Raw genomic sequence first — 7248 nt, 5'->3', positions numbered from 1 at the left:
AATCTATTTTTTTCAAATATCAGAGCTTTCAATACAATCTCTATGGGTTTCTGAGGGCTTGCACTTACGCGCTTTCGTCATACGTAACATAACCATGAACGTAACTAAGAAAAGAGCGGGTAGCCTCGTCAATCAATTCACTACTACTATCAAAATGGCTAGGCTTCAGTGCAACTCGATTGTGTCTTTGAAAGAAGTTCCTTTTTGTCGCGAACAAATGAAGATAAATTGGCAACGAAACAATTAGGACCTCCCAGACCAAATTTAATAATTCAACAGGTTTCTACTAAAGGGGGGAAGTCCTACACCCGAGGATTTTCCAAAAATTGGTACGAACGAAAAACCTGGCTAGCAGGCTGCGATGTAGCTAATGCAGTCTTCTGCTACCCCCCTGCTTACTCTTTCACCCTGAAGGCGGCACGGCAGACAGCACCGCTTGGACAGCGACTGGTGTGTAACGGACATGCACCATCTTTCAGGAAAGATTAAGAAACATGAGCTGTCAAAGACCCACATGGATAGCTGTTTGAGATTGTCTGCTTTGGGGAGAGTGAACATTCCCACTCAACTGGATGAGGGATACAGGCTAGCTGTCCGCCGCCACAACGATGAGGTTAGTGTTGATAATCACAAGTTTACTGGAGAACTGAAACTGACAAGGCTGACAAGATAGGACCCTTTTGTCCATTGTTATTGGATAGGAACAGAACTTATAACCAGCTCCTGACCTAAATAGATCTTAGCACAACATTTTACTCAACATATCATATTCCATATTCACTATAACAAATATATTTACTACGACATTAGCAAGAACCGCCACATCCTCAGCCGGCTAATCCAGTGTGTGAAGTTTTGCGGAGTGTTTGAGTTAGCTTTGCGAGGCAAAGATGAAACTGAGGGCTCCACCAACCCTGGTAAGCCAACACTTTTGAGATCAGTCAATAAATGCTTCTGGTATTGACTTATATGCTGCCCCTGTCTTCATGTTGTTGCTGGACATATCTTTCTTTAAAATGTGTGTAGGTCACCTAAATCATCAGAAAAATTGCCCCCCCTGAGAATTTTTTCAGGAGCCGCCACTGGAACTGACACGCAAAACGACACCGGATTCAAAAATTAGAATCTTTCAATTTAAATTATTATATAAAATTCTTGCTACCAATATAATGTTATTTATATGGGGGATACAATCTTCCCAGCTCTGCAGATTTTGCTGTGAAGAGATAGAATCATTAGATCATTTGTTTTGGTTCTGTCCATTTGTAGCTTGTTTTTGGACACAGGTCCAGGAATGGCTAAAGGATTGCAATATTTACCTGGAACTAACCTTGCAGATAGCATTACTGGGTGATCTGAAAAGTCATAGTCAATCAATCAATAATATAATAATACTTTGAGCAAAAATGTTTATTTTTAATTCACAATCTGTAGAAGCAATGAGAATAGAAAGGTTCAGAACTTTTGTAAAACATCACAGTACGGTTGAAATATATATGGCAGATAGAAATCCTATATGGATGGTGTTAAGAGATAGATGGGAGGTATTGCATAGAGTTGAAGGATGGGACTAATAACAAATAACAACAAATAATAACAAAGATAGCTAATAATGTAAGCATACTGTGTCCATAATAAGTATATAGGTTGTATGTTGGGAGCTTTTGGGAAAGAGCACAGTTAGAAAGATATGGCATTTAGAAGCAAACCGGATGGACATCATGAAAATGATCGGAGAGGTTGAGAGTAGAAGAGGTTCAGGAGCAAAAAAATAAATAAATAAATATATATATATATATATATATATATAGAATTATTGTAAAATTAACTCTGTCCAAAAGGTGTAGATAGTAAGTATAGACCGGAAGTAGAGGCCTGGGCGTTGTTGTTCACTAATTTACTCCAAGTAGGGAAAGGATGGTGGGGTTGAAAAGTAATAAAGGGGGAATATATATATAAAAAATAAAAAAACATGGGGAATTGGAAGTGATGCAGACAATTACATTGATAGAAGATACAATCTATCTGCAATATTAAGCTGATCCACCCCCAAAAAAAAAAAAAAATATATATATATATATATATATATATATATATATATATTTTGTATTTGAGATTCTTCAAATAGCCACCCTTTGCTTTGATGACAGCTTTACACGCTCTTGGCATTCTCTCAACCAGCTTCATGAGGTAGTCACCTGGAATGCATTTGAATTAACAGGTGTGCCTTCTTAAAAGTTAATTTGTGGAATTTCTATCCTTCTTAATGCGTTTGAGCCAATCAGTTGTGTTGTGACAAGGTGGGGGGGGTATACAGAAGATATCCCTATTTGGTAAAAGACCAAGTCCATATTATGGCAAGAACAGCTCAAATAAGCAAAGAGAAACGACAGTCCATCATTACTTTAAGACATGGTCAGTCAATACAGAAAAATCTTCAAGTGCAGTCGCAAAAACCATCAAGCGCTATGATGAAACTGGCTCTCATGAGGACCGCCACAGGAATGGAAGACCCAGAGTTTACTCTTCTGCAGAGGATAAGTTCATTAGAGTTACCAGCCTCAGAAATTCCAGCCCAAATAAATGCTTCACAGAGTTCAAGTAACAGACACATCTCAACATCAACTGTTCAGAGGAGACTGTGTGAATCAGGCCTTCATGGTCGAATTGCTGCAAAGAAACCACTACTAAAGGACACCAATAATAAGAAGAGACTTGCTTGGGCCAAGAAACACGAGCAATGGACATTTGACCGGTGGAAATGTGTCCTTTGGTCTGGAGTCCAAATTGGAGATTTTTGGTTCCAACCACCATGTCTTTGTGAGCATGTGTATTTCCCACCGTAAAGCATGGAGGAGGAGGTGTTATGGTGTGGGGGTGCTTTGCTGGTGACACTGTTTTATTTAGAATTCAAGGCATACTTAACCAGCATGGCTACCACAGCATTCTGCTGCGATACGCCATCCCATCTGGTTTGGGCTTAGTGGGACTATCATTTTTTTTTTTCAACAGGACAATGTCCCAACACACCTCCAGGCTGTGTAAAGGCTATTTTACCAAGAAGGAGAGTGATGGAGTGCTGCATCAGATGACCTGGCCTCCACAATCCCCCGACCTCAACCCAATTGAGATGGTTTGGGATGAGTCAAACCGCAGAGTGAAGGAAAAGCAGCCAACAAGTGCTCAGCATATGTGGGAACTCCTTCAAGACTGTTGGAAAAGCATTCCAGGTGAAGCTGGTTGAGAGAATGCAGAGTGTGCAAACCTGTTATCAAGGCAAACGGTGGCTATTTTAAGAATCTCAAATACACACTGCTCAAAAAAATAAAGGGAACACTTAAACAACACATCCTAGATCTGAATGAATTAAATAATCTTATTAAATACTTTTTTCTTTACATAGTTGAATGTGCTGACAACAAAATCACACAAAAATTATCAATGGAAATCAAATGTATCAACCCATGGAGGTCTGGATTCAGAGTCACCCTCAAAATTAAAGTGGAAAACCACACTACAGGCTGATCCAACTTTGATGTAATGTCCTTAAAACAAGTCAAAATGAGGCTCAGTAGTGTGTATGGCCTCCACGTGCCTGTATGACCTCCCTACAACGCCTGGGCATGCTCCTGATGAGGTGGCGGATGGTCTCCTGAGGGATCTCCTCCCAGACCTGGACTAAAGAATCCGCCAACTCCTGGACAGTCTGTGGTGCAACGTGGCGTTGGTGGATGGAGCGAGACATGATGTCCCAGATGTGCTCAATTGGATTCAGGTCTGGGGAACGGGCGGGCCAGTCCATAGCATCAATGCCTTCCTCTTGCAGGAACTGCTGACACACTCCAGCCACATGAGGTCTAGCATTGTCTTGCATTAGGAGGAACCCAGGGCCAACCGCACCAGCATATGGTCTCACAAGGGGTCTGAGGATCTCATCTCGGTACCTAATGGCAGTCAGGCTACCTCTGGCGAGCACATGGAGGGCTGTGCGGCCCCCCAAATAAATGCCACCCCACACCATGACTGACCCACCGCCAAACAGGTCATGCTGGAGGATGTTGCAGGCAGCAGAACGTTCTCCACGGCGTCTCCAGACTGTGTCACGTCTGTCACGTGCTCAGTGTGAACCTGCTTTCATCTGTGAAGAGCACAGGGCGCCAGTGGCGAATTTGCCAATCTTGATGTTCTCTGGCAAATGCCAAACGTCCTGCACGGTGTTGGGCTGTAAGCACAACCCCCACCTGTGGACGTCGGGCCCTCATACCACCCTCATGGAGTCTGTTTCTGACCGTTTGAGCAGACACATGCACATTTGTGGCCTGCTGGAGGTCATTTTTCAGGGCTCTGGCAGTGCTCCTCCTGCTCCTCCTTGCACAAAGGCGGAGGTAGTGGTCCTGCTGCTGGGTTGTTGCCCTCCTACGGCCTCCTCCACGTCTCCTGATGTACTGGCCTGTCTCCTGGTAGCGCCTCCATGCTCTGGACACTACGCTGACAGACACAGCAAACCTTCTTGCTACAGCTCGCATTGATGTGCCATCCTGGATGAGCTGCACTACCTGAGCCACTTGTGTGGGTTGTAGACTCCGTCTCATGCTACCACTAGAGTGAAAGCACCGCCAGCATTCAAAAGTGACCAAAACATCAGCCAGGAAGCATAGGAACTGAGAAGTGGTCTGTGGTCACCACCTGCAGAACCACTTCTTTATTGGGGGTGTCTAGCTAATTGCCTATAATTTCCACCTGTTGTCTATTCCATTTGCACAACAGCATGTGAAATTTATTGTCAATCAGTGTTGCTTCCTAAGTGGACAGTTTGATTTCACAGAAGTGTGATTGACTTGGAGTTACATTGTGTTGTTTAAGTGTTCCCTTTATTTTTTTGAGCAGTGTATTTTGATTTGTTTAACACTTCTGTGGTTATTACATGATTCCATATGTGTTATTTCATAGTTTTGATGTCTTCACTATTATTCTACAATGTAAAAAATAGTAAAAATAAAGAATGAGTAGGTGTGTCCAAACTTTTGACTGGTACTGTACGTTGTAAACTTTCATTCATAGGCTAGGTTGTAGCAACCTCATGATGGGTATAGGGAAAATTAGAGTATCATGTAGAACCTAAACCTATCAATGTTACATTGAGCTGGGTGAATGGAATATTGAATGACAGTCATCCAATATGCTGTAATAGAAATAAGGCCATGCTCTTAAAAAAAAATAATGGTCCTCCCTCATCATAAACGGCACTGACCGCCACTGATTTCACTGTTAGTCTACACCTGTTGTTTACCAAGCATGTGACAAATAAAATGTTATTTTAATATTTAGGAAGAGGTCATAATTTCATGGAGTCTGTGAAGGAAGAACCCACATGGAAAAAGTGTTAAGCAAGTTAGGTTAAAAAAAATATTTTCACCAAGTCAAATAAATGTATTGTGTTAAGAGGTTTCATAATGCTTGTATCTAAACCAAAGTAGATCATTTTAAGATTGTTCTATAAATCAGTTGGGGTCTTTTTAAGCTTCAATATGAGGTCCTAAAGCATGAAAGTGCATCTTTCTAGCTGTGTGGGCTAATATAGTCAAAATGTTTGCCTGGAGTAAGTTGAGCCAATGGGCATGGGGTAAGCTGAGCCAATGGTTGAGCCAATGGGCATGGGGTAAGCTGAGCCAATGGCAAGTTGAGCAAATTGAAGTGTTTTCTTCCCAGGCCTAATGCGAGGCATTATTGCTGGGATAGAGGTAACAACAGGGTCTATGTTAAAAGTCTTTTAAAAAGTACAAAGTGTTTGTTAGGTGTTAAGCCTGGTTAAAATATGCTTAAACTGATTAAAAGGCAAAAAAAAGCAGTTGTGATTGTGTTGAATTGTGTTTGGGAAATAAAGATGGACATGGTTTTAAAAGGTTTGTGGTAATATTTCATTCAGTACAGAAATGTGTAGGCAGCTTAACTTACCCTGTCCCATGGCTCAACTCACCCCATACCCGGAGTAAGTTTTTTTTGGACAAGCTATGTTTTCAAAGCGGTAATGTTTACGTGAATTTTGATTATTTCCAGGGATACACATCATCCTAAAATATATGTAGATATTTGTTAGAAAAAATATTATATTTCACCTGATGGAGTGATGCTGAATGTAAAAAAGGACTCAATTTACCCCACTCTCCCCTACAGCTTTTGTAAAATTGATGTCAAAAGTAGTTCTTTGCATTTTAGCTAATCCTAACCCTTTTCCTAACCTTAACCTAATTCTCCTAATCTGCTACGTTAATTCTCCTAACCTGCTGCGTAAGTTCTCAAAAGCTGTATCCCTTCTAGACAAAACCCAGCAACCAGGCTTCACCACCTCACACTGTAGTACAATGGACCCTGCCCTCTCTAGTACCTCCCAGCATTATTCAACAGTTCTCTAATTCCACTTTCTAGTGCCCACATGCAGCTGAAATTCTTTGTTTTGTGGGTAGTGCCTGCCTGGTTTGTAGAGGGAGCAAAGGTATAACGGAGGACAAGGCCAGAGAGAGAGAGCTAGGGTTTAGTTAGTATGGCATAGGTATTACATTATGCCGCAGTAGCAACTCTAGCAGGCAGTCATGTCTAGAAGGGATACAGTTTTGACGTCAACAGTAGTTTTTTTGCATTTTAGCTAACCTTAACCTAATTCTCCTAGCCTGCTACGAAAATACAATTTTGACATAAACTGTATCCCATCTAGACAAAACCCTAGCAGGGAGGAGAGGGAAAGAGGGGAGCCAGATCAGCATGTGATACCACCCCACCACTCGATCTGCCTACATCACGTTGAGGCCACTCCTCTGCTCGGAGCCTTTTATGAAGAGGAGACACTGGGGCAGTTATATAAATCCTCTATTACTGAGATGGATTGGTTAATCAGCTGTTTTCTTTTCTTTCTTATGAATACTCTCCTTTCCAAGACACTGGTGAGTGCTGCCGTGGGTCAATAATGGTTGAATTGAACAGTTTGAAATGGCGGATGATATCTTACCTTTAAAAAGGTCAACAATGACAAATTGTGAGATTCGAGTTTGACCTACTCTTTCTATTTACCTAGCTCACATACTGGCATACATTTTTTAACTCTCTCCAGACAGGGTCATCCCTTTGGCCCGTTTTGTCGGGCCAGAGGGCTGTCTGGGGCCTCTCTTTCTCTGCAAACAGCTGCTTTCCGCATGTGTTGACCTCACAATGGATAAAAGGACAACCAGGCCTAATTCACCCTGCCGCAACCCT

The sequence above is a fragment of the Coregonus clupeaformis genome, chromosome 2, assembly GCF_020615455.1.
Source record: "Coregonus clupeaformis isolate EN_2021a chromosome 2, ASM2061545v1, whole genome shotgun sequence".
Lineage (NCBI taxonomy): Eukaryota > Metazoa > Chordata > Actinopteri > Salmoniformes > Salmonidae > Coregonus > Coregonus clupeaformis.
The sequence above is the reverse complement of the archived record's forward strand: the minus strand, read 5'-3'. Positions refer to the sequence as shown.